The 26,463-nt window shown below is 46.3% G+C and overlaps 1 protein-coding gene and 2 pseudogenes across 3 annotated transcripts in view; 2 read left to right on the top strand and 1 right to left on the bottom strand.

The window, feature by feature from the left end:
* The first annotated feature begins 639 nt into the window (after positions 1–639).
* Positions 640–3,350, top strand: LOC114889310 (annotated as a pseudogene).
* Positions 3,351–7,715: 4,365 nt separating this feature from the next.
* SHMT1 (serine hydroxymethyltransferase 1) overlaps positions 7,716–26,463 on the top strand; it is a 59,852-nt gene continuing 41,104 nt past the window's right edge. Inside the window, exon 1 of one of the 2 annotated variants that reach the window (XM_029211368.1) lies at positions 7,716–7,734. The gene's annotated coding sequence lies outside the window, so the exon portion shown is untranslated. The other variant, XM_029211367.1, reaches the window with a different exon arrangement.
* Positions 13,333–14,441, bottom strand: LOC114888815 (annotated as a pseudogene). The gene has a single exon (XR_003791889.1). The product of XR_003791889.1 is annotated as a nucleophosmin pseudogene (transcript).

The following is a 26,463-nucleotide window of genomic DNA, read 5'->3' as shown; positions in this document are numbered from 1 at the left end:
CCAGCAGGCGGGTGAGGGAACAAGTATGAACCCAGGACGAGGGTGAGGAGGCAGGCATGGGCCAGACTTTAGAACTCAGAAGAGCCAGAACAGGGGCTCCTGCTGATTCAGCCTTTGATCCTGGCAAGGCGACCAGGGTGGTGCATCAGTTAGAACACAGCCGCATGTAACAGAAAACTAAGTAACAGTGGCTTATGTAAGACAGAAGTTTATTTCTCTCTCATGTATGGCAGCTTCACAGGGTCCCAGGAACTCAGGCTGTTATTAGCTCACCGCTCCACCATCCCTAAATATTAAGCTTCACCCTCGTGATTCAAAATGGCTGCTAGAGCTCCAGCCATTACAACTGCATTCCAGGTCAGCAGCTGGAGGAGAAGTCCAAAGAAGGGCCTCTTCCTTTTAAGGACACTTCCTGGAAGTTCCAACACATATTTTGTCCACATTTAGCCCCATGGCCTCACCTAGCAGCAGAGGAAATGCTGGGAAATGAAGTCTTTTGCTGAATTCATTGTGGCTCTCAGAGAGTATTGGCAGTGGTTCTTTTTTTTTTTTAATATTTATTTATTTTTATTTGGCTGCATTGGGTCTTAGTTATGGCATGCGGGATCTTCGATCTTCGTTGTGGCATGAGAACTCTTAGTTGCGGCATGTGGGATCTAGTTCCCTGACCAGGGATTGAACCCGGGCCCCCTGCACTGGGAGCCTGGAGTCTTAGCCACTGGACCACCAGGGAAGTCCCGTGGCAGTGGTTCTTAAACTTGAGCGGATGTCCTAATCAACTGGAGGGATTGTTAAAACTCAGAGTGCTGGGCCCAACCCCAGAGCTTCTGACTCAGTAAGGCTGTGGTGGAATCTGAGAAACTGTGTTTCTAACAAGTTCCCATGGATGATGATGCTGCTGTGCAGCGGTCACACTTTGGGAACCACTATCTAGGACCGCTAGGATGAAGGATGAAGGACGATGGGATGTTGGGGAGGTACTAGCCATCTCCATCACAGGCAGGGCAGGGACCTGACTGCATCCCACAAAGGGCCACTAGCAGCGTCACCACCTCCTTGCGGTCGTTGGCGTGGCCTCCCGCCTCTCGCCCTTCTGCCCACTCTCCACGCACCGCAGTGGAAGAAGGATCGTCCACTGGTCATCCGTAACGACTCTGGCACGTGCAAAGCTGGCTTTGCTGGGGATGACGCGCCCCCAGCCGTGTTCCAGTCCATGGTCAGTCGTCCCCGACACCGGGGTGTCATGGTGCACGTGGAGCAGAAGGATAGCTATGGTGGGGGAAGAGGCCCAGGGCAGGTGGGGCATCTTGACCCTCAAGTACCCCGTGGAGCACAGCATCGTCAGCAGCTGAGAGGACACAAGGGACACCTAGTACCACACCTTCTACAGCGAGCTGGGAGTGGCCCCCAAGGACCACCCGGTGATGCTGGCCGAGGGGGCTGCCACCACAACTGCAAGGCCAGCCGTGAGATGACCCAGATCCTGTTCGAGACATTCAACACGCCATATAAGTGGCCATCCAGGCCGTGCTGTCCCTGTGCGATGCCTCTAGCTGCACCTCTGGTATTGTTGTGGACTCGGGGGGGGGGGGGGTCACCCACATGGTGCCCGTCTCCGTGGGTTTATGCCCCGCCCCAGCCTTCCTGCGTCTGGACCTGGCTGGCTGGGACCTCATGCTGCTTGGCTACAGCTTCACCACCATGGCTGAGAGGGAAATCACGTGTGACGTCAGGGAGCAGCTCTACGACGTGGCACTGGACTTGGAGCAGGAGATGCCACCACATCCTCCTCCTCCCTGAGAAGAGCTGTGAACCACCTGACGGTCAAGTGCTCCCCATCAACAAGGAGCGGGTTCTGTGTCCACAGGCGCTTTTCCAGCCCTCCATCCTGGGTTTGGGGTCCCGTAGCATCCACGAGACCACCTTCCTCTCCATCATCAAGGGTAACGTCCACATCCAGAAGGACCTGTCCGCCTTCAATGGTGCTGTCTGGTGGGACTACCATGTACCCCAGTATCCTGGACAGGATGCAGAGGGAGATCAGGGTCCTGGCTGCCAGCAGGATGAAGATCAAGATGCTCACTCCCAGGACTTCCCTGGCGGTCCAGTGGCTAAGACCCTACGCTCCCAATGCAGGGGGCCTGGGTTCAATCCCTGGTTCCACATGCCATGTGGCACAGCCAAAAAAAAAAAAAAAAAAAGATGCTCACTCCTCCCGAACACAAGTACTTGGTGGGGATCAGGCTTCACCCTGGCCTCAGCCAGCAGGACCCGGCCTCTCCATCGTCCACCACAAATGCTTCTTGCTGCGCGAGTTCATTTAGAAGTATAAATTTGCCCTGGCGAGTGCACACAAGTCGTGCCAGCCTCCTGAAACTGGAATAAACCTTCGAAAATTGTCCTTGAAGTTTCTATCTGAGATTGTAGAACTCGCTGCTGATTTTGACCTTGTATTCATTCAATTCTTCCCTTGGTGTATGTTTACTACCCTGTGCATAACTTTGATCTAAACCCCTAGCTACAGGCGGCTCTGTCATTTCGTGGCTGAGGTGAGAAAATATTTATGGAAGAGAAATCGTTGGCTGGATGAGAATCTGTGAGACTATGAATCTCCCGATCTGTGCAGGGTATTAACATGTCAGAACTGCCTATTCCAGGATTTCTCTAGAGGCTGGCAAGAGTCCTGAACCACCTGTCATTTCTGTCTTGCCGGCCTGATAAAGTCTGGGGAGGTCCAAGCCTTAGGACACGCTTTCCTTTCTTACCTGATGTCTTCCTGCCGGTACACTGTGGGTTGTTACTAGCCTTGCGTTAGAAAATGGTTTGCATTTACACCTGTACATTTATTCATCCTTTTAATTTATGTAAGATTTTTGTACACAATTCTCAGTTCTTTAAGAGGTGACGAGAAATTTTGGTTTTATATTGTCACGTGAGAACATTAGGCCCCAGCAACGCATCATTGCGAAGAACAGTGCTGCAGTAAACCGAAAAAACAAACAAAAAGCAACAAACAAATAAACATACAAAAGACCCTCTTTAAAGGCTTTCCCTTTGGAGGCTCACTCCATATCCCCTGTTGAATATATAAAAAGGCACCCACATACCACAGAAAATATAATCCTTTGTTATAAAATTTGAAAGGATTTTTCTGGTTTTGCTTCTGAAAATATTTGGCACAAGTGGTTCACTCAACTTATGATTCACTGTAGATTCTGAGCAGTCATCTTTCATCTTACTTTGTGGGGAATTCTTGCAAAATGAGAAAATCTAAGCCACATGTTTTCTGCTGTCCTGAAAGTTTTACGAACATGAGATTTAATGATGAAGAAATTGACTGTAATGTTATATTTTGTAGGCATTTAATTAAACATTTATTAATCTTGGTTTTACAGGTTTTGAAAAAAATTTTTGGATGTAACAAAATGAATTTTTAGATGTCAAATATAAATGAAGGCCCTTGAAACAGTCATAAGTCCTGGACTTGGTGCCAAAAGAGCTTGCCAAAGTGGGAGCTCTTCCTGGAAGCTGAGAGTGTGGACCCTGCAGAGGCTCCTTCACCTGTAAATCACTGCAGGCTGATCCCATGGGAGGGAGCAGCTGGGCCCCATTCATGGCCGAGGCTGGAACTGGGGCCAAGGCAGAGGCTGCAGGGAAACAAGTTCTCAGCCTCAGGAAGCTGGTCAGAGCTGCCGACAGAAGGACTGTCCTGTCTGGGAAGCACCACTGGAATGGAAATAAAGATTTCTCTGTAGGTCAGGAGAGGCTGGGTTCTGTTGCAGTAACAAATGAGCCCCAAACCACTAGGCTTCTACCAACAAAGAGTCCTTTCACATACTATGAGTCCATCGTGGGTCACCTGGGAGCGCTAATCCACATCACCCACACTTGATGCCCCAGCCTGAAGGAGCAGCCCGTATGTGGGGCATGGTCCCCGGTGCAGCAGAGGAAAGAGAGAGAACTGTTGCTAGTTATGTATCAACCAGTAAAGCTTCTGCTGGGAAGTGACACATGTCACTTTTGCTCGCATCTGACAAAGATTCTCTCCTTGACCAGACTCCGCTCAGGCTCCTCTGAGTTCTTTTTCAACCAGCCTTCAACTTTTAGACTTCAGTGTTCATCTCTGTGTTGTCCAATTTTAGCAAGAGTCTTGCTAAGTCCGTTTAGCCAGAATCCCCCACCCTCTGTTACCTGATCACCCTCCATATCTAATCCAGTTCTTCATCCTCCACCAACCCCAGGTGATGTGCAATCTCCCTGACCTCTCTCCAGCAAAGATCTTGTTTAGCCAGAATCCTCCCTTACCCCTGTTTCCTTTTATCAATTTTCCATCCACGGACTCCACCCTGCTCCTAGGTTATAAATTCCCACTTTGCCTCGTCGTGCTCGACGGCGAGCCCAATCCCTCTTCCCCACTGCAAATCCCCACTTATCCCCATGACCCCTCTTGAATAAAGCCTGCCTTACCAGTCTTTAACAGGGGGCAGGATGAATCATTTTTTCTTTAATGCATCCATCGGCCAGAGGAAGGCAGGTGACCCAGAGTGCTGTTAACGGAGCAGGGCCGGAGAGGTCTGCTGCAGAAAGCGGCAGTGCATGCTTGCGAATAATAACGCAATCCTCCACCACTTTCCTCTGAGAGAGAACCCCACAGGCAACTCTCTGTGAAGCAGACCCCACCCAAGACAGCTGTCTTGTCTGTTAGGTCTCGTGCAACCACGTCGCGAAAGGGCATTTTATGCGTGAATCTCGATGAGTTCCTTTTTAAAAAATATATTTTCACCATGTCATTTATTTGCATAAGTACCTGTAATGGCTTCCACCTGCCAACCTTGGGGTCTAGTCTGCACTCACGTCCCCTCTGCCAGCCATACTCAAAGGCGGTGTCAGTTTCCCTCGGGATACAAAAATTGGGGTAATAGTAGGAGGGGAAAATGGGTGCTTGGAGAGCAACCAGCAATAGCCATTAACGTTTACCACTGTGATATGCTCTTCCTGCAGTAAAAACAATGCCTCACGCAGATAAATTACCTGTCCCAGTTTCCTTCTAGTGGGACCGTGTGACAGTGTTCTGGACAATGGAATGTGAGCACAGGTAATTTACACCGCTTTAGGGTTTGGTCCATAAAACTCTCCAGTCTCACAACGTCAAAGAAATCCAGAGCCTGCCAGTAGTTAAAGTGGTAAAAGCAGGTTTTACTTAACTATTGCAATAGGGGGTGTCAACTACAATTGGCACTCGCCACTGGCGCTTGCCATCGGTAATCTACAAGGATTAAACCATGTGCTCTGCAGCTGCTGACTTGCAACACCCCCCGCCCCCCAAAGGAGTTCAGGGTGGAGAGCTGAAATGAGGTCCTCTGTGCTCTGGGAAAAACTGGCAGAACAGGTCTTCAGAGAGTTAAATATTTTCAGGAGCCGATTTTATGAGCCCAGTTCTTGTATCTCCTCATATCTAGAAAAGCACTAAAATCCTTCATGGTGACGACTGCTCCTCGTGACTAGCAGAAACCTGCTGCAAAAAAATATGTGCTCGATTGCATGTACTCCCCCCTTTGCCCAAATCACATATATCCTGACCTTCCCTGCTGCCTCTTTGGAGCAGTTTCTCAGAGCTCTCTGAAATGCTGTCTCCCGGGCTGCAGCCCTCATTTTGCCCCAAATAAAACTGAACTCACAACTCTCACGTTGTGCAATTTCTTTAAGTCGACAGGGGAAAAGGGGCCTCATGATAAGACCGGGCTCAACTCTGAATACAAGGAGGAAACATGGGAATGCAACAAAGGTGGGGGTCAGTGAATGGAAAATTATTAAGGAAACATCAGGGATAAGGGGGGATTCTGGCTAAACAAGATTTTTGCTGAAGGCAGGCCAGGGTGATCCGTCATCACTTGGGGGCAGTGGAGGATGAGGGGTTTGGTCAGATATCCAGGATGATTAGATATCAAGGCGGGAAATTGTGGCCAAACTGACTTAGCAGGATTCTTGCTAAAACTGGGCTCGTGGAGGACATGCCCAAGGACGGGGCCAAGTTGGACTCAGAGGAGCCGGAGTGAAATTTGGTCAAGGAGAGAATCTTTGCCAACAATCTTCCATTGGATCCTTTTTTTTTTTTTTTTTGCGGTACGCGGGCCTCTCACTGCTGTGGCCTCTCCCGTTGCGGAGCACAGGCTCCGGACGCGCAGGCTCAGCGGCCATGGCTCACGGGCCCAGCCGCTCCGCGGCATGTGGGATCTTCCCGGACCGGGGCACGAACCCGTGTCCCCTGCATCGGCAGGCGGACTCTCAACCACTGCGCCACCGGGGAAGCCCGGATCCTTACTTTTAAACAGCAGCTATAATGAATACTTTGGGGACAGTTGAGGAAACTTGAAAATAGACTGGATGTGAGGTGGCGTTATAGAATTTAAAATTTTCTTGCATGTGATAATGCCTCTTTCGCTGTGTAGGATATCCTTATGTTTAAGAGACACATGCGTAAGTACTTAGAGGTGAAACTCACGCGAGATCTCAGCAGTGGGTTTGGTTTAGGCCGGACAATCAAAGTCACACTATACAATGCTCACACAGCACCTAGCTGACTTAGAAAGGATGTGAAACAGGAAGCACAGCAGTACTTCATACAGCTCTCCATCTCCCTGATCCCTGCATATGGGGCAGGTTCTAGTCCCAGGGGATTTCAGCAGAGGAGCCACTGGTCCCATGGGGCTGGTCCCGTGGGCCTGTGAAGGTAAGAGGCCACTTGCAATCTCCAGCAGAGCTACAGCCCATATATTTCAAGTTGTGCCAGGATAGCTAAGGACAGCAAGCCGAAGGGTGGCCTTCGGTCAGTTTAAGAGCACACCCAGGTCCTGCAGGAACCTCATCTAAGTGCAGACCACAAGTCAATTCTTGAGGCTGGAGGAGGGATTCACAGGTAGCTGTGAAAGTTCTCCCTCTAGTCATGATGTCTGCGCCTTCTTTTGAAGTAGTTGAACAAAAAAGTTAACGTAAATGTGACAAAAGGCTGACACTTGCTGAATCTAGGTAATGAGTTAATCAAACTATTCTTCCAGTGCTTCAGTGGTTGAAAATTTTTATTACAGGAAATCAAAGGAAATAAAATTTAAAATGGAGGTGTTCACCTCCTGCCTTCATTTCCTGTGTGGTTTACTGGTGAGTTGATTCTGCCTGTTTAAAGCTCCCTGATCTCAAGTCATCATACAGATCTCCCCCCTTTCACACAGCACCCCGCCCCTATCTCCTGACTACCGGATCAGCTCCATCGCTCCCTCCAATCCAAGTACTTATTCTTCTGGAAGCACGTGCCATTAGACTCTTTCTGTTGCCTTCCTTCAGGCACAGAAAAAAAAAAAAGAAACTTTTCCACAGAACCAAATAGTGCCGTGTCAGGAAGGCTTGGACCCAGGGATCAAATCATGCGGCCAGGCCCCATTGCTCTGGTTCCATCACTTCACTGCTGCTCCTCGGGGCTGCTTCCCTTTGCAGAACATGCTCCGCGCGCCAACTACCAGCTCCCGAGGCTGCTGCTTCCGTGCAGCAGCCTTTGCCCCAGCATGCTCAGGGATAGTCTCAAGGCTTGCTCTGATTGGCCAGGCTTAGTCACATGCCCACCCCTGAACCAATCAGGGAACGTCGGCCCTGACTGGCCCGCTTGAGTCATATGCTCCACACCTGGCCCTGAGGTGAGTCAGCGACTGCGTCGACCCGGCGAAGGCGAAGCCTCGGAGGCAGGTGACTCTGGGGCTGGGGTTCTGGCGTCTGTGAGAGACGACACCGAAGATGGGGGTGCCTGGTTGGTGACCTGGTCCAGCCCACTTCAGAGGCCGTTAGCGTCCTTGCTGGTTCTGAGCGCTTTTTCGTCCTGTGAGTCCCGGGCGTGGGTTTTGGACGCGGAAAGGGCTTGGCTGATTGGCTGGACTTTTCTTCTCCTGAAAGTCCTGGTGAACCTGCTTCCCTGACGCTCAGCCGCCTTGTCAGGAGCCGCGCTGCTGGGGCTGTAGTTCACAGAGCGGCCGTCAGGTGGCAATGGAGAGGCAAGAAGCCAGTCTCCAGCCTGTTCTTTGGGTTTTGCTTTCTAACTTTGTCGACTTAAAAAAAAATGCACAACGTGAGAGTTGTGAGTTCAATTTTATTTGGGGCAAAACGAGGACTGCAGCCCGGGAGACAGCACTTCAGAGAGCTCTGAGAAACTGCTCCAGAGAGGTAGCGGGGAAGGTCAGGATTGATGTGATTTTGGTGAAGGGGGAGTTGCAATCGAGCACATACTTTTTTGCAGCAGGTTTCTGCCAGTCACGAGGAGCAGTCGTCACCATGAAGGATTTTAGTGCTTTTCTAGATATGAGGAAATACAAGAACTGGGCTCATAAAATCGGCTCCTGAAAATATTTAACTCTCTGAAGACCTGTTCTGCCAGTTTTTCCCAGAGCACAGAGCGCCTCATTTCTGCTCTCCACCCTGAGCTCCTTTCGGGGGGTGTTGAAAGTCAGCAGCTGCAGAGCACATGGTTTAACCCTGGTAGAGGTAGATGGCAAGGGCCAATTGTAGTTGACAGGGCCCCCTTGCAGTCATAAATCTGACCATGCTTTGGGAGGCATTTCATGACCAATTCGTCCCGCAGTGCTAGGAAGGCTCATTCCTAGGTCTGGCGAAGACTTCGCTGAGAGGTCATTCAATGTGCTGTTACTGGACTAGGTCTTATAAGCAATAACTAAAGACTCTAGACCACCTGTCTTACTAATGTATTATGGTCCAGGAAAAATTCCCTCTTGTTGTATCTTCCCATATCTAGAGCTACACTAGTACAATCATTGATCTCACACAGAACTATATATTTTTGTCGGTGGCTCAGTCGCACATTTGGTAATGCAAGAAACAACAATCTTGTAAAACAGGTAAAATACAGATAACATAGCTAGCAGTATTATTCAAGTCGTAAGTGAGAATTAAGCCAAGAGCTTCCATTAGGTGCAGCCCAGTATATCCTTAGGTCATCTGACGTGGTCTGTACTGTACCAGTCCTTATCTTTCAGGGAAATGATACATTGGCACTGTCCATAAGACCCCCAGCCCAGCCCAACTTCCTAGTGTTACTAGGCTGGTTATCCTTAGTATAATTTAATCGTTCCCAAGATAAAAAGGGGCCTTAAAACTTAAATGACCATAGTCTGGTGTTAACCACATAAATCCATCACATAATTATAGGAGGTTTTAGGGGCTTCCCTGGTGGCGCAGTGGTTGAGAGTCCGCCTGCCGATGCAGGGGACACGGGTTCGTGCCCCGGTCCGGGAGGATCCCACATGCTGCGGAGCGGCTGGGCCCGTGAGCCATGGCCGCTGAGCCTGCGCGTCCGGAGCCTGTGCTCCGCAGTGGGAGGGGCCACAGCAGTGAGAGGCCCGCGTACCGCAAAAAAATAAAAAATTATAGGAGGTTTTATTCCTGGGCTGAAATTTTGCTGTTGCTCTGATTGAGCTTGAATAACTTTAGAGGAAAATTCATTTTTTTGGCCAGGGTCAGAGCAGGTATTATTAATTGGCTAGGTGAGGTGATCCCATCTAGTAATATCAAGAGTAGCCTGAACAGGACTGAACTTTCTTTCTTGTAAAATAAATGTTCTGAGGGCCATCCAATTAGAGCCTTGGAGTGGAGAAATCCACCAAGGTAATCCAGAAGGACTAGACACAGGTAATTGGCCACAAACCCAACAATTGGATTGATTTTTCAAACTAGCATAGGATCGTGTCCATGATAGAAAAACATCTGATTTATATGCAAGGGTCCTGGAAGACAAGAAAACATTATAAATGATCCTACGAATCAGGTCCAGCATCTTGGGTAAGCTGTCTACTTCTGATGTCGTCTTCTTATCATCCGGCTGTGAGTGTAGAGTTTCCTCTGTTTGAGCATCATTTTAAGGTGAGTTTGAGGTCAGCAGTCCTCTCTATAGACCAGTCCGGTGCAGGGGCCCTTCGTGAGTAGAAATTAATCCAAGAATCAATTCCCTTCTGTTTCGCTGTGCATGAGCTAGTTAAAAGTACCAGATAAGGGTCCTTCCATCTAGGTTGGAGATAGTCCTTTAAACTATGTCTTTTCCAGTATGCATAATCCCCTGGTTGCATGTCGTGGGACATCTGATCTTCATCCAAAAATAGATTACTGAGTTAGGCTTCAGAAACAAACTGAGTGTCCTTTTAACAATTCAATTAAACTTTACATTAATATAACGTAACAGCAAGGAGCTATCTGGAAAGTGAGTCTTATTAAATACAGACCTCCATCAACAAAACTGGAACTTAATATTCACTGAAATATAATCCTTTTCTCTCTAAAATTACCCTCATGTTTACCAAATATAACCAAATTAAGACTAGTTTGTTTGCAAAATAAGTCTGGTCTCAATTAACTTGGCCTGATAATTTATATAAACTATCATTGATCATACAGGCTTTTTGCTTTGCTGAAACTTTTATAAGGAGTCTCATACTGAACTTTTAAAAGACCTCTCAGAGCTAGGAAAGTCACTCCAAGGGCTTATCACAGATTTCACCTAACAGATCTAGGTGAATTCCTCCCTTTTTAAGGTCCCCCAAATACCTTGAGCCTTCTGTACCTGTTAGTGAGTGGCCTTCCTAATTTATCTGATAAAGCTGCTAGGAACCTAAGAGTTTACAATCTCTGGAGGGAGCAGTTAGAGAAAAAAGATATGTTCCAATCCTGCTTACAAAGATATAATTTACCAAATTACTGTAAGTCATAATGAGTTTGAGGGAAAGGTTTCCTAATACTGGAAAACACAGATTTAAACAAGTAATTTTTCAGATAGAAACCATAAAAACTATAACCATATTCACCAGTTCACTCAGTCTTATGTAACTATTTTTGTTAACAGTTTCTCATTAGGATTCTTTAATTTATTACCCAGTTCAGTATTATGGTCTGAAAGTCAGAAACTTGTATTTGTCCAAAAGTCCTTTTTATAAATCTTCTTGAAGAGGAAACATTTTTGCAAAGGCATCAGAATAAAACCATAACTGTCTATAATGATGAAAGACTTAAGGAGGCATGTTTAAATCTGATTACAATGCAACTGACAAAGAAACTTGGTTACTGCTGTGACATACAACACTTTCAGATAATAACTAGAATTATGACTGACAACATTTTACCAGGACGTATCAGAATTTTAGGAACTCCATATAATTTCTAGGATATCTATATTAGTAACATTTACCATACAATATAACCTAAGAAGATTTATTACTCATTTGACAATACTTCCCATGTAATTTAACATACCAAACGAACCCAGTTAGTTTAATATCTCTCTTTGGGATGTTTCAGGTGCCCTTTGAAGCATCCCAAAGTTAGCTAAAGGACTTCACTGGAATTTGATTTAGGAGGTTTTTTTTTAAAGTTTTTATTGAATTTGTTACGATATTGCTTTTGTTTTATGGTTTGTTTGTTTGTTTGTTTGTTTTTTGAGGCATGTGGGATCTTAGCTATCCCACCAGGGATTGAGCCCACACACCCCTGCATTGGAAGGTGAAGTCTTAGCCACTGGACCGCCAGGGAAGTCCCTGATTCAGGAAGTTTTGTGAAAAAAAATATCAGAAAGGGTTTAGAACACTCAGATAGGACAACAGGTCACTCTGAAACAATAGTTATTCACTTAGGCAAAGTAACAATAAAGATTTCAAAGGCAAATACAGAACAAATCACTTAAAAGGAAAGAAACTTGAAATCTGTTATCAAAGGCAATTCAACATTTTAAGAAATCTTGTCCTCTTGAGAGAGAGAAAAACAAAGTTTTGCACCTGCTTGCTTTTAAAATTCATTTACTCAAATTTTTAAAACTTAATTTATTAATTTATTTTTTATTTTTGGCTGCATTGGGTCTTCATTGCTGCGTGCCGGCCTTCTCTAGTCGCAGAGAGCGGGGGCTACTCTTCATTGCGGTGCGCTGGCTTCTCATTGCGGTGGCTTCTCTTGTTGCGGAGTACGGGCTCTAGGCGTGTGGGCTTAAGTAGTTGCAGCGTGTGGGCTTCAGTAGTTGCAGTGCGTGGACTCAGTAGTTGTGGCACATGGGCTTAGCTGCTCCGCGGCTTGTGGGATCTTCCCGGACCCGGGCTCAAACCCGTGTCCCCTGCATTGGCAGGCAGATTCTTAACCACTGTGCTGTCAGGGAAGTCCCTACTCAATTAAATTTATTTTAACCTTAGTCAATCCTGACCATGCACATAACTCTTTTCTTGGGGTCCACTTTCCACAAACGTTTCCTTACTTTCTGTATCCAGCATTTTATTTTCCCATTCAGAAACAGCCACCTGTAAGTCAGACCTACTTCCTTTTCCGTTAATAAAATGTAATTCCATTCTTCATCCCTTCTTTACTGGAAACACACACCCTACTTTCCTACTGTTGACTGAAATGTTTCATTTATTATTTCTATTAGCTTTAATTACATGTTTAAGTTAGAATCCTCAGCTCTTAAAACCTTAATTTCTTGTGAAAACTAAGAAGTAAGCAATTATGAACTGTCCTTTACATTGGCATTCTGTAGATTGGTGAACATAAATACCAGTGATATTTTCTAAAAATATTTGCTTTCTTTAGAGAACGTGACACCAAACATATTCATTAATAGTCCTAAATACCTTTTTTTTCTCTGTAAAAGGAAGCCAATATTCAGTAATTAATGTTTTGGTATATTATTTTATTTGGGAATGCTAGCTATTCAATAAGCTTCCATCACTTAACTTAATTTAGCACAGTTCTAGAATTTCAAGTTACCAGAATCTGGAAAGACTATTTTATCTTATTTTATTTTTTAATTAAAATACTGAGTTTAGGCCGGCCAGGGCCCCGGCTGAGCTGCGCTTAGCTCCGCAGGGGCGGGCAGGGGTATGCCCAGGGGACCATGGGCCTCGGGCCCTGAAGCCTCCGGGGCCACATCCCTCTGAGCAGCGAGTAGGATCTGGGGCGGGGCGCCGAGCGCGGATGGACCTGGAGAGAAAACAAAAAACAAAAAAAACCCTGAGTTTATTTCACATGTATATTTTTGTCTCCCCACCATTTCCATTTGTGTGACCACCACTACTACTATGTCCTATCATAACATTCCATACATACTTAAAACCAAGCAAAGGGTGGAGTTCCATCTTTAAAAACTAAACAGGCATTTTGGACAGCACATTCTTGGCAATGGAACCTGGACAGCTATCAGACACGGTAGGGAAAGTTCTCACTCTGCACTCTAAAAAGGACAACCAGATAGCAACTGTTACAGAAATGAAATAAGATGGGAAATTTTAACAAACTGTTTAAAGTATTTTCTTAAAGAGACTTCCTCCACTGCCAGAGATCTTGAATAGCCTCCTGGTCAGTCATCTGCAAACAGTTCTTCACATAATTGATGAATTTGGCTTCCACTTTGGGAAGGGAACCACCTTTTTCTATACTTGCTTGCATTTTTGCTTTAATGTCTTCTAAGAGCTAGGTCCTTTCGGTGTTTTAGGAGTTTTTTCCTGTTTTTTGAAGGATTCTTGACCTCTTAATCTTGGTGTTGATGGTTTTGAGTCTTTTCCATCCTGGTTTGATTTTTGTTAACTTTTGGCTGGAGTATCTCGTACAGATTTCTTTACTGGAGCTTCTTCTTCAGCTTCCTCGTCATCCTTGTCATCCATCTTCAGCAGCAGCAGATTTACTTTCTTCTGTGGAAGCTTTGCTACCGCTTCCAGGGGCAGAACGCTTCCCAGATATACTCAGGAGTGTCACACCCTCCTCCTCTTTGTCTTCTGGCTCTGCATCTTCCTCCACAGCTACTAAGTGCTCTCCACTAATATGCACAGGCCCTGAACCACACTTCAACCATCAGACCACAGGTGGTGTTATTTCAAAGCCCCCAAGGGAATCGGTTGGCTGCACAGACATTTTCAAAGTTGCCAGCGTTACTTTGACTGGACTGCCTTCATAATTCATCGCCTCTGCTTCGACAATGTGCGGTTCATCCTCTGCGCCAGCCCCTAAACTGACCGTTCTTGAAGATAACTGGTGCCCATTTTCATCATTATCCACCTTAAGGTGATCATCTTCGTCGGCCTTTAGTTCACAACAGAAAAGATAGTTCTGGGGCCTCAGGGGGCTCATGTCCATGTCCATCGAATCTTCCATGGGTTGGTGGCACGTACTTAGGTGGGAGAGAAGGCGGACGGAGAAAAAAGACTACTGCTCCAGGGAACAGGTGCACAGGACGGAATCACACCAGGTGGAGAGACTATTTTAGATGGACATTCCTAAAGCATAATTATTCTTAATAGAGTTTATCTAAAAGCTCTTATCTCATTTATATTTTCTTTCCTTAAAAGTTTTTTTCACATCAAATTTCTTTCCTTGATGACAAATTTGTAACAGATATAACAAGATTTTATTTAGCTTATATTAAAGTGAGGCACAATAAAGTATTATACTTAATGCTGATGACTCTAAAGACATGTCTATATTAATTAGATCAACAAACAAACATTAATACCAGGTATTAATTTAATACTATTTCCCAGTTCACGTGAACCTGAAATTCATTTAGCTTAATTTCTCTTGCATTTAGAATTGTTTGATTTGTAAGCGCTTACTTTTCTTTAAGCCAATTAAATAGAGCTTATTTACAAATTAACCACAGCAATATTATCCAAAGACAAAGACACATACTAAGACATACATATATCCAGACAGACACAACAAGAAATCTAGCTGCATTTTCTAAACTTAGTCATGAATCAGATATTACAATATAAAACTCACTAGTTTATAAACAACACTTGGAATAAGAAAAAAATTTGAAGTTTTTTTTTTTTTTTGTCCTTTTTATCCCTCAGTCTCAGGAATTAGAGATGGTCTAGATAAGGTAAGTGATCCCGAGAGCTCTGGTCTCAAGGCACAGGGAGAGAAAATCAGGCTTTCCTAGTAGAACTCATTCCCTCAGGGTCAGAATTCTGAAGAGATTTTTTTTCCTTCAAGCTAGCTTTCTCTACTGGTTGGGAATTAAACAGGGGTTGGTTAACCTTTGACTGGCATTGTGTACTTAATTGGCGCAATTAGAGGTTCATAATTTTCGTAGATACTCCCTTTTCTTTCTTTCCCTTTTTTTTTTTTTAATGGTCTTCAAAGGTTGGTCAGCCAGTGTATCAAAGGTGTTTGTATGTAACACGGACCAACCTAGATTGTGTTTTTGACTAGAGTAGATAAATCCTCATCTAAGCCTTCTAAAAAGGCAGAGTTAAGCAGAGGATCATCTTGGTGGTTAGAGAATGACTCAGCTGTCAAGCCAGAATGTTGATTAAAAGTTTTTTTTTTTCCCCTCAAACCTTTCCTAATAGTCCAGAATTCATTCATCCGATCTTTGCTTGCACTGTTGAATCTCTGTCCAGTCTACGGTTTTTGGAAAAAGCTCTGGGATAAATTCAAGTAATTTCTGAGCTAATTCCTTGTATTCAGTGCAAGCCTCTGGACTATGTGATTCAAAATCCATTAAGGGGCGTTTCCATCCTGCCTTCTCTATCCATTCCCTTGCTTGGCTTTCAGAAACTAACAGCTGGATTAATTGATATAGATCTGGAAACCCACTCGTAGGCCGGATGGTTAATTCAAATTCCTTAGCAAATCCCAATGAATCCTGACTTGGATCGGGAAATTCCTTAGCCAAAACTCTAAGTTCTACTTGGGTTCAGGGTGTGTACGTAAGCACCAAGGACGGCTCACCTCTCCCTGTAATGAGTTTCTCCTTAAAGGGAGCTATAGGGCTTCCCTGGTGGTGCAGTGGTTAAGAATCCGCCTGCCAATGCAGGGGACACGGGTTTGAGCCCTGGTCCGGGAAGATCCCACATGCCACGGAGCAACTAAGCCTGTGCGCCACGGCTACTAAGCCTGCGGTCTAGAGCCCGCGAGCCACAACTACTGAAGCTTGTGTGCCTAGAGCCCACGTTCCGCAACAAGAGAAGCCACCGCAGTGAGATGCCTGCGCACCGCAACGAAGAGTAGCCCTCACTCACTGCAGTTAGAGAAAAGCCCGCGCGCAGCATCGAAGACCCAGTGCAGCCAAAAATAAATAAATAAAATAAATAAATTTATTTTTAAAAGGGAGCTGTAATCACTTCTGATTTTTTAGTCCTCCTTTGCTGGGGAGAGGGCAGCGGCAGGAGGCAGAAGAGTTGGGAGAGAAAAAGGAGATGTCATCTGGACCATTCAGATAGAAGAGGCCACGTGGGAGGAGCAGAGGGAGAGACGGAGTCAGAGACAGAGGGCCAGCAGCCTATTTAGAAGCTTCTAGACACCAATCAAAGTAAGCAGCATTCCATGCAATCTGTTTGATCTTATGGCGGCTTTTTCTAATTCTGTGCACAAAACAGCAATTTTGGGTTAGCAGAAGAACCTCAATTTGGCCATTTTATGTTGAGATCTCCTTTAGTATAATTTCCCCAATTACGTAGGTACTTGCATGTATAAACCTGGCTGAGGTGTTAGCCAGAGGCTGGCTTTCTGATGCCCCTTGTTTCTGTGTTTGAGAGGCTCTATTTCCCATATTTAAAAAAATTATTTATTTATTTATTTATTTGGTTGCACTGGGTCTTAGTTGCGGCAGGTGGGCTCCTTAGTTGCCACTCGTGGCTCCTTAGTTGTGGCATGCATGTGGGATCAAGTTCCCTGACCAGGGATGAAACCCGAGCCGCCTGCATTGGGAGCGCGGAGTCTTAACCACTGCGCCAGGAGGGAAGTCCCCTATTCCCCATTTTAAAGTAGAATTTGTTAGGGATAAAATTTACTAGTGAAACTGTGTGGCTGCCAGTGTGCTGCTTGTGAGCTTAACTCCTCTAGGCATCCCCCCAGAGTCGTTTCAGCCCTCCTACATGTCTCAGTTTCTCCTTTTGGTGGTCTAAGACCACCACAGGTGCTCGCTGAATGGCCGATTCTTATCTGCGACCCCTGGATGAGCAAACGTTTTAATTAATGAGTGGGCTTCCCTATGGGACCACTGCACGGTATGAGGACTCTGCCTCCAAGCCGTGACCAGCCGGGAGGAGTCTTGTCCCTTTTCTTCGGAGCAAAGCTCTCATGTAATATCTTCACTTTTATCCCAACAAATTCTATTAAGGCGGCCAAATTGAGGAAAAGCGTCAGATCAGCCTCTTACCTAACCACTCAGTGCAGACCACTCTGTCTTCTACAACTGAGCAAACCCTGGTATCTTTCAACCAAGCCCCCCGCACCCCAGTATCTTTCAACTGGGTGGGTATTCCCCGGTATCTTTCATCCAGGCCCACCCCCCCAAGTATCTTTCAACTGGGAGGGGTCAGGTACCTGCTATATACCCCCAAGTAAAACTCAGGATCATCTACCAATACGGGAGATCTGAGAACCAGGCGAGACTCACCCAGATTCATCTGGACTCTCCAAGGTGGCAGATGGGCACAAGGGGCCTCTGCTGGTACCAAGGCTCTGGTTCCTCATAGAGTTTCGGTGAAGGAGAGAAGTCCATTCTGGATCCCTTCGTGGTTGCCATAAAAACTGTCAACTAAAGAAATTCACAGGGCTTCCCTGGTGGCGCAGTGTTTGGGAGTCCGCCTGCCGATGCAGGGGACACGGGTTCGTGCCCCGGTCCGGGAAGATCCCACATGCCGCGGAGCGGCTGGGCCCGTGAGCCATGGCTGCTGAGCCTGCGCGTCCGGAGCCTGCGCTCCGCGACGGGAGAGGCCACAACAGTGAGAGGCCCGCGTACCGCAAAAAAAAAAAAAGAAAATCACAACATGAGGGTTGCAAGTTAAGTTTTTTGGGGGGTAAAATGAGGACTGCAACCCGGGAGACAGCATTTCAGAGAGCTCTGAGAAACTGCTCCAAAGAGGCAGCAGGGAAGGTCAGGATATATGTGATTTGGGCAAAGGGGGGAGTACATGCAATCGAGCACATATTTTTTTGCAGCAGGTTTCTGCTAGTCACGAGGAGCAGTCGTCACCATGAAGGATTTTAGTGCTTTTCTAGATATGAGGAGATACAAGAACTGGGCTCATAAATTCGGCTCCTGAAAGTATTTAACTCTCTGAAGACCTGTTCTGCCAGTTTTTCCCAGAGCACAGAGGCCTCATTTCTGCTCTCCACCCTGAGCTCCTTTCAGGGGGGGTGTTGAAAGTCAGCAGCTGCAGAGCACATGGTTTAGTCCTTGCAGAAGTAGATGGCAAGGGCCAATTTGTTGTTGACACTTTATAGTGAATTATAAACTATACATGGAAAAGCATATCATGCAGTCAATAAATCCTCACAAACTGGACAAGCCTGCGAGGCCAGCGTCCAGCTCGGGATGCAGACTGTGACCTCAGGAGCCCCCCTTGTTCCCAGCCACTCCTCCTCCACTCCCCGTCCTGACTCACAGTTTGTCATTTACACTCGTGCCACTTTACAGTTTGGGCTTCTTGTGAGCTTCCTCCACGTCGTCGTGTGTAGTCGTATTTTTGCGTGAACAGAGCTAACTTCCCAGGTTTCTGTGGTTCCTGCGTTCATTTGTCTGTTTTACTACTGATGGGCATCTGGGTGATTTCTGGTTTGGGCCTTTATGGATAAATAATGCTGCTGGGAACCTTTCACATGTTTTGATAGACACCTACATACACATTTTTGTTGGGTGTATACGTATGAATGGGCTTGTTGGGACACAGGTTGTACAGATTTTTTAGCATCCCCGGATACTGACTGCCATGCCCTTTCCAATGCGGTTTAGCCGATTTACACTCCCAACAGGCCCAGTTGCACTGGGTACTTTGTGTCCTTTCCATGTTAGCCATTCAAGTCGATTTTTAAAAAACAGCGTTGCTGAGGTATTAACTTACATACTGTGAAATTCATCCGTTTTTATGTGTACAGTTCAGCGATTTTTAGTAAACTTACAGAGTTGTGCGTCCACCACCATGAACCAATTAGAGAACATTCCCATCACTCCCGGACCCCTCACGCCCGGTTTAGTTTGGTTTTTAACCTCATTTTTTTTCAACAGCCTTTGGGCGCTTACTTGATGCCAGGCACTTTGCTAAGCAACATGAATGATTGAAAGATCAGGAAGACCTGGTCCTTGTAGCCTAGAGAGAGACAGACGTGTAGCCCAATCACTGTGATCAGGTGAGGCACAGAGCAGCGTGGCATGTGTGGTGACCCAGAAAGAGTTGAGGGTTTGTGACGCTTTAACTGCAATTGTGTGAGTGTGTTGGGGGTGGTGGTGGTGGTGGTGAGGTGACAACAAAGGAGCATCAGCTTGGCCACCACCTGGGAAAGTGTCCCTCCAAAGGAGAGCTCAGCTTTCCAGGCCTTGGGTGGGCACCTCCTCCGATAGGACTTTCCCGACCACGTTAGGAAGAGGGGTTAGGGGTCTCAGCCCTTTACCCCCAGAACCTCCTGAGCTTTGGTACAGGTCTGCCTCCCTCCTGGACTGAGAGCTCTGAGGACAGGATCTTAGCTTTCTTCACAACTGTGTCTCAGGCTCAGAGCAGCATCTTAGCTTCCTGGGCTGCCATAAACAGTGCCCCAACTGGGGGGCCTAATGCAACAGAAATTTATTCCCTTATGGTGCTGAAGGCTCAAAGTCAGAAGCCAAGGTGTTGGCAGGGTCCTTCTCCCTCTGAAGCCTCAAGGAAGGTCCTTTATTTTTCTTTTTATTTTTTGGCACAGGGAGGTTTTGTGTATGTGTCTCTGTGTCTCTCCTCTTCTTCTAAGTACGCCAGTCATACTGGATTTAGGGCTCCCCTACCCCAACATGACCTAATCTTAACTAAGTACCTGCAAAGACACCGTTTCCAAATAACGTCACATTTTGAGGTTTCAGATGGACATGAATAGGGGGGCACTATTCAACCCAATCCAGTGCCCAGAAAGTTTGTTGGAAAATGCCTGCCATTCCCTGTGCTCTGAGCTGGCGCTCACCCTGGAGCCTGCCGCTGGCTTTGGTGTGACAGTCACTTTGGTGGTGGTGGGGGTCCAGGAAGTCTGTTAGATCATGTCTGCTGCACACAGCGGTGTCCTGGGTGTTCAGTATATTTTCTCCTAGAATCAGCTTCCCTGGGACGGCTCTGGATGCAGTGAGTCACTACACCCCAGCTTCCCTCACCTATTCATTTCAAACATTTTTTAAAAAAATAAATTTATTTATTTATTTTTATCTTTGTTGCTGCGCGCAGGCTTTCTCTGTTTGCGGCGAGCAGGGGCTACTCTTCGCTGCGGTGCACTGGCTTCTCACTGCGATGGCTTCTTGTTGCGGAGCAAGGGCTCTAGGCACGTGGGCTTCAGTAGTTGCGGCTCGCGGGCTCTAGAGCGCAGGCTTCAGTAGTTGTGGCACATGGGCTTAGTTGCTCCACGGCATGTGGGATCTTCCTGGACCAGGGCTTGAACCCATGTCTGCTGCATTGGCAGGCGGATTCTTAACCACTGCGCCACTAGGGAAGCCCTCAAACATTTTTTCAATGCACAGATAATGTGGTGATTTTTATAAACTTAAAATGTTTTTGTTTTCCTTTTTTTTCAGACATTTCCTTATGTATTCACAAATAATGCATGGTGATATTTTTAAAACTTTTTAACCTTTTTTTGGTTTCATTTTTCACTTCAAACATTGAAAAATAATACACAAATAAGGCACGGTGTTGTGAAATGAAGACGAGTGCAAGGAGATAGCACAAAGAGATAGCTAGCTGCCAACCCCAGGATCTGTTAATCCCATCTTAAAGCCCCTGATTTTCAGCTGGTCAGTTGGTCACCTGGAGTAGGGCCTACAGTTCTCACTTCCTAGGTGGTGGGGGAGGCCGCATGAATAAGTTCTGGTCAATGGGATGAAACACAAGTGTTCCATGATGGTTTCTAGAAAGCTTTCTCAAATGACAGCTCCTGGGTGCCCTTCGCCCTTTCTTCTCTGTTGCTTAGAAACGGGATGTGGTGCTGGCGTGCCTTCTGGGATTATGAAGTCAGGGATGCACCCTAGGGATGGGAGAGCACAAAGCAAAGTCAGCCTGAGCCATGGTTGTCTGTGGAGACACCATGGCCGCCCTGGGCTGTTCACACTTGGCCTCTGATATGTAGGAGACACCAACTTCTGTCTTGTTCAAGCCATTTCTATGTGTTTGCTGTGGATCGCCGCACGCGGGGTGGCCCACAGCAACAGGCATTTATTATCTCACAGTTCTGGAGGCCAGAAGTTTGAAGTCAGCATCGCTGGGCCACGTCAGGTCAACAGGGCCTCTCTCCCTCCCTCCAGAGAGGCTTTAAGGGAGAATCTGCTCCTGGCCTCTGCCAGCTTCGGGGGCTGCCAGCCTTTCTTGGATTGTGGCTGCATCACTGCAATCCCTGCCTCAGCCTGCACACTGCCTTATGTGTGTGTGTGTGTGTTGAATCTCCCCCTGCCTCTCGCTTAGAAGGATATGTGACTACATTCAGGGTCCACCTATGTGATCCAGGAAAACTTCCTCATCTCAACATCCTTAACTTGATTATATCTGCCAAGACCCTTTTTCCAAGCAAGGGAATATTTACAGGTTCCAGGGATGAAGACTTGATATCTCTGTGGGGGCATTGTCCAGTCTATTACACCACTGTTATTCATGTCCCTGTTACTTAGCACTGAAGGGAGAGGGAGACCCCAGTGAATAGAAAAGAATACATGCAAAGGAATGTTCTGGGCAGCAATCTGTGTTGTAGCGAAAAGGATGGACATGATCTCTATGATGAGCTGACTTTGGGGAACATACAAACAGATCATGGTCTGATATCATGGGGCCTTATACAGTAATGAAAAGGAATGAGCTGTGGCTACATTTATCAACACGGATAAATCCCCTGCAGAAGGCTATGCTGAGCTCCGTGCTGGGGGTTGAGGGCCAAGAGTTGAATTGGACCCAGCCCTCCCCCAAAGGAGCCCCCAGTCCAATGATGGACCCAGACCCAGAACCAGTCATAACAGCACAGTGTATATACAACGGCAGTGTGTCCTGGGACCTGTGGTTGTGCTGGGAGCTCAGGGAAAGCTTCACTGAGGAGGATACTGAAGGATAACTAGGTTTGCACCAGACAGTCTTGGGGGAGGGGCATTCCAAGTGGGGAGAAGTCCAGGGACAACGGTGTGGCTGTGTGAGAGGAGTGAGGGGAGCAGCTGCAGGCAGGGTGCTGCCAGGGTCGGGCAACAGAGCTCCCAACAAGAGAGGGGACTTCCTGGCCCAAGTGACTGAGTGTCACGAGTGGTGTGACCAGGCTCTGCCCACCCCTCCAAGTGTCAGCAGTCACCAGGGTGACAACCTTCCTCATTCAGTCCAGGGTGGAAAGACGTTTCCACAACCAGGGATGACAGTCCTGAATTTTCCCTGTGCGCAGCTGTTTTCCCTTTGCCATGCGCTTCCCTCCCCCAGCGACCCAGTCATTCCCCACTGTTGTCTGCACGGCTCTGCATCCGAGTAGCTACACAGGTAAATACAGGTAAATACAGGTAAATACAGGTAAATACAGGTAAATACAGAAGCCAGCATTCTTGCATTTTTGGTCGGTAACTCCTCTCCATTTTCTTATCTGAGGAAGACGACTACACGAAGCAGTAGTTAGAAATCCATGAGGATGGGCACATGACGCATAAAGATGAACCTTTCGGCAGTAACAGCACGAAGGGGGGAGCGAATGCAGCTATTTAGGAGCAAAGTTTTAGTAAACCATCGAAATGAACGTTAATCTTGGAAACATTATGTTAAGTGAAAGAAGACAGACATAAAAGGCAACATATTTTATGATTTTATTTATCTGAAATGTCCAGAATAGGCACATCCGTAGAGACAGAAAGTAGATTAGTGGCTGCCAGAGTCCGGGATTGTGGGGGTTAGGGGGAGAGAGCAATGGCAGTGACTAACTTCTTTGGGGAATGATGAAAACGCTCTGAAATTGGATTGTGGTGAGGGTTGCACAGCCTTGTGAATAGACTGAAACCCACTGCACTTTATACTTTAAATTAGTGAGTTTTACAGTATGCAGATTATTTCTCACTTAAAAAAAAAAAAACCAAAAACCAACCCTACCACCCTGTGTGTAGCAATAGAAATGTACTCGGGTGCAGTAATGGACAAAAACAACCCCCCAGAGCAGCTGCACCCAGGTGTCCACTCCAAGTGCCACTCCATGTAGCAGCCAGGCGGCACGGAGCGTGGTGTGTAAACGGGACCGGAGGTCAGGCTGCGGTGCAGATTCAGATTCTCAGCGTATAGCCCAGAGAATCTGAATTTCTCACGCTCTCCCAGATGATGCTGGTGCCGCTGGTCTTAGGACCACACTTCCTGTAGGAAGGCAGTTCTGGTTATCTACTGCTGTGTAACAGTCCTTCACAAAACATAGAGGCATAAAACGATTGTTTACATGTCACGGTTCTGTGAATTGACTGGACTCGGGTGGCTCCCATGGGGTCTCTCATGCAGTTGTAGTCAGATGGTGGCTGGGGCTGGAATGCTCCGAAGGCTGCTCACCTGGGCTCACCTGTCTGGTACCTGGGCTGGGATGGCTACAACCGCCAGGGCCTGGCCAGGCCTTGACCTCTCTCCATGCAGCCTTCTCACATGACTACCTTTCCACATTCCTTAGAGTAGTCTGCTCTGTGACATTGGCAGCTAGCTTTCCCCGGAATGAGTGTTCCAAGACACTGCACAAGAGTGTTCCAAGAAGCTGCAAGGTCTGCTGGCCTGAGCCTAGAAATTGGAGCATTATCATCATTCTTTGGGGTTCTAATGGGCAAAGCAGTCACAGGGCCCACTTGAATTCAAGGAAAGATCACATAAGCCCTCAGTGGGAGGGATTTTAAAGAGCTTCAGCGCCATTTTTAATCCTCCAAAAAGGTTCTGCTAGATTCCTCGGGAAGAGCTTGTAGGTGCACTGTTCCCTCCTGAGTTCTCGTACCTTCACAACAGTTTCGTTGCCACCTGGTTTTGTTGTAGATCTAGTCTGTGAGACTGGGTGTGCTATCCTGGCTGAACTGTTTCTATGTAGGAATTTGTGGATATTGAAGTACTATACCACCACTGACACCATCATCCAAGACTCTTCCCTCTGTGTTTCAATTTGAACCTGTATATTTTTTTCATTCCTGATACAGGTCATCACCCAGTGTGGGAGCCACAGGGCTCATAGAACATGTAGGAATGTTCTGGCCAGTGAGCCCTCATCTACCTTTGGCTGTGTGACCTCTAGAGACTTGAACTTTCTGAGTTTCCTCATTAGAAAATGAAATACTTACTTTGAGGAGATGCATTAAGAGATGGCAGATTAAAAAAAGAGAGAGAAAGAGATAGCAGATAAAGGCACCTGGCACATGTTACACAGTCAGTAAAGAGTAGACATGAGAAAAATAAAAAATAAGACAGTTGCCAACAGATTGAAGAGAAAAACAAAGACAGATTGGAGGTGTGGGCAGGATGGTAAGTCAAGCCAATCCTTCTAGAGCAATTGGTAATATTTTACAAGAGCTGGGCAGCTGTTCTTTCCTTTGGCCTGGAATTTCCCCATCTGGGAATAAATTCCAAGGAAATCATTCCCAAGGGGCAGATATGCAGTTCCTCTGCAGATGTTTTTAACAGCACTATTCACAATAGGAAACAAAACAAGTGACTCATTTAAAAAGTCTTGAAAAAGCAGAGGAAGAGAGCAAGACAGCAACAGAAAACAGAAGTATAGGGAGTTCAAGGGGTTAGTCCTTCCACTAAAGCAACCATTAAGCAAAAACTGACAGAACTAACTTATTTTGGAACTCTGGAATCCAACCAAGAGCTTACAGCAACCAGGGGAGTGTTTAATGAAGCAAAAAAAAATGTTAAGTTTCAGTAAGAGGGGATTGTGGTGTCTTTTCCTTCCCACCCACCATCCCCCATTGCCCTGCACACAGGTGGCTGTGGAAATGGTAGCCCATGTTCCTGGTGTGACATGCTGAGCCAGGGGTCAATGTGGACTTTGTTTTCAAACACTGTGCTGGAAAGTTTCAACCAATTTGGCAGTTCCCTAAGGTACTGGTGCTGAGGTTTTGCTTGGTTTTGCGCCCCCTCAGGTTGAATCCACTTTCAGGAAGTGACTGTCAAAAGCATTCAAAGACATAGAATCCCCTTAGCCATCTGGGGCAAGGGTCAGTGGACAAGGATATCAGCAGATACTAAAAGGCCTGGGAAGAAGGAGGCTGAGGAGGAAGACACCTGGGTGGAATAACGGCATATGCCACGGTATTTGGACTACAATGAACATGCCCAGGGCCAGACGCATACACAGAAGCGATCTCATAGGATCCTAGGCCTACAAGTCTAGCTGACCTCTAGGCTCTGCATAAGCAGGAGATGAAGCAGAGTCCTAGGTGGCCTGGCCAAGCATTGTAGGAGCACCCCAGGTCAGATCCAATCTGCAAAGACCGGGAGAAGTGTTATTTCTTCTTCTTTTTGGCTCCGGGCTTTTATGAAAATTTCTGTCCACTGAGATAATAGAACAGAGAGTTCAGTGATGGCACATGGCAAGAAATACAGTTTTTACAAAATAGTTTTGAAAAGTCACCAAAAAACCCCACACAAAACAGAAAATGTCAGTTCTCCACAATCAATAACAACAAACTCTGGGGAGAGGGAAGAATCTGATCTTCAGAGTTATCATGTTATAATATCCAAAATATCCAGTTTTCAACAACAACAAAAAATGACGAGGAATGCAAAGAAAGAAAAGAGTATGTCCCATTCACAGGAGAAAAAGAAATTACAAGAAATTGTCCCTGAGAAAGCTCAGATATTCAACTTACTAGACAAATACTTTAAATCAGTTGTCTTAAATATGCTTCAAAAGCTAAAGAAGCCCAGGAGAATGATGTAAGAACAAATGGAGACTATTACTAAAAAGATATAAATTATGAAGAGGAACTATACGGAAATACTGGAGATGAAGAGCACAGTAGTTGAAATAAAAAGTTCGCTGGGTATCAGAACCAGATCTGAGCAGGCAGAGGGAAGAATCAGCAGACAAAGACAGAGCAAGTGAAACCATCCAGTCTGAGGAGCAGAGAGAAAAAATCATGAGGGAAAATGTTCAGAGCCTGAGGGATGCGTGGGCCATCACGAGATATACCAATATATGCATTATGAGAACCCCAGAAGAAAGAGAGAGAGAGAGAGACAGAGAGGGAGGGGCAAAAGAATATTTGAAGAAATTAAGGCCAAACACTTCCGAAATTTGGTGAAGTCATAATCTGCATATTCAAAACCTCAATGAACTAAAAGTATGACAAACCCAAAAAGATCTGCAAGAGACGTATTATATTCAAATTCTCAAAAGCCACATACAAGGAAAAGGATTTGGGAAAGTTAGAGGGGTAGCAAGCACCAGAAACTTGTCTCCCCACCTAGACAAGAATTGCCCAGGCAAAATCTGTCTCTTGTAAATATTTTGGAACTC

The sequence above is a fragment of the Monodon monoceros genome, unplaced genomic scaffold (assembly GCF_005190385.1).
Source record: "Monodon monoceros isolate NGI ecotype Baffin Bay Population unplaced genomic scaffold, NGI_Narwhal_1 Super_Scaffold_9, whole genome shotgun sequence".
Taxonomy (NCBI): domain Eukaryota; kingdom Metazoa; phylum Chordata; class Mammalia; order Artiodactyla; family Monodontidae; genus Monodon; species Monodon monoceros.
The sequence above is the reverse complement of the archived record's forward strand: the minus strand, read 5'-3'. Positions and strand labels throughout refer to the sequence as shown.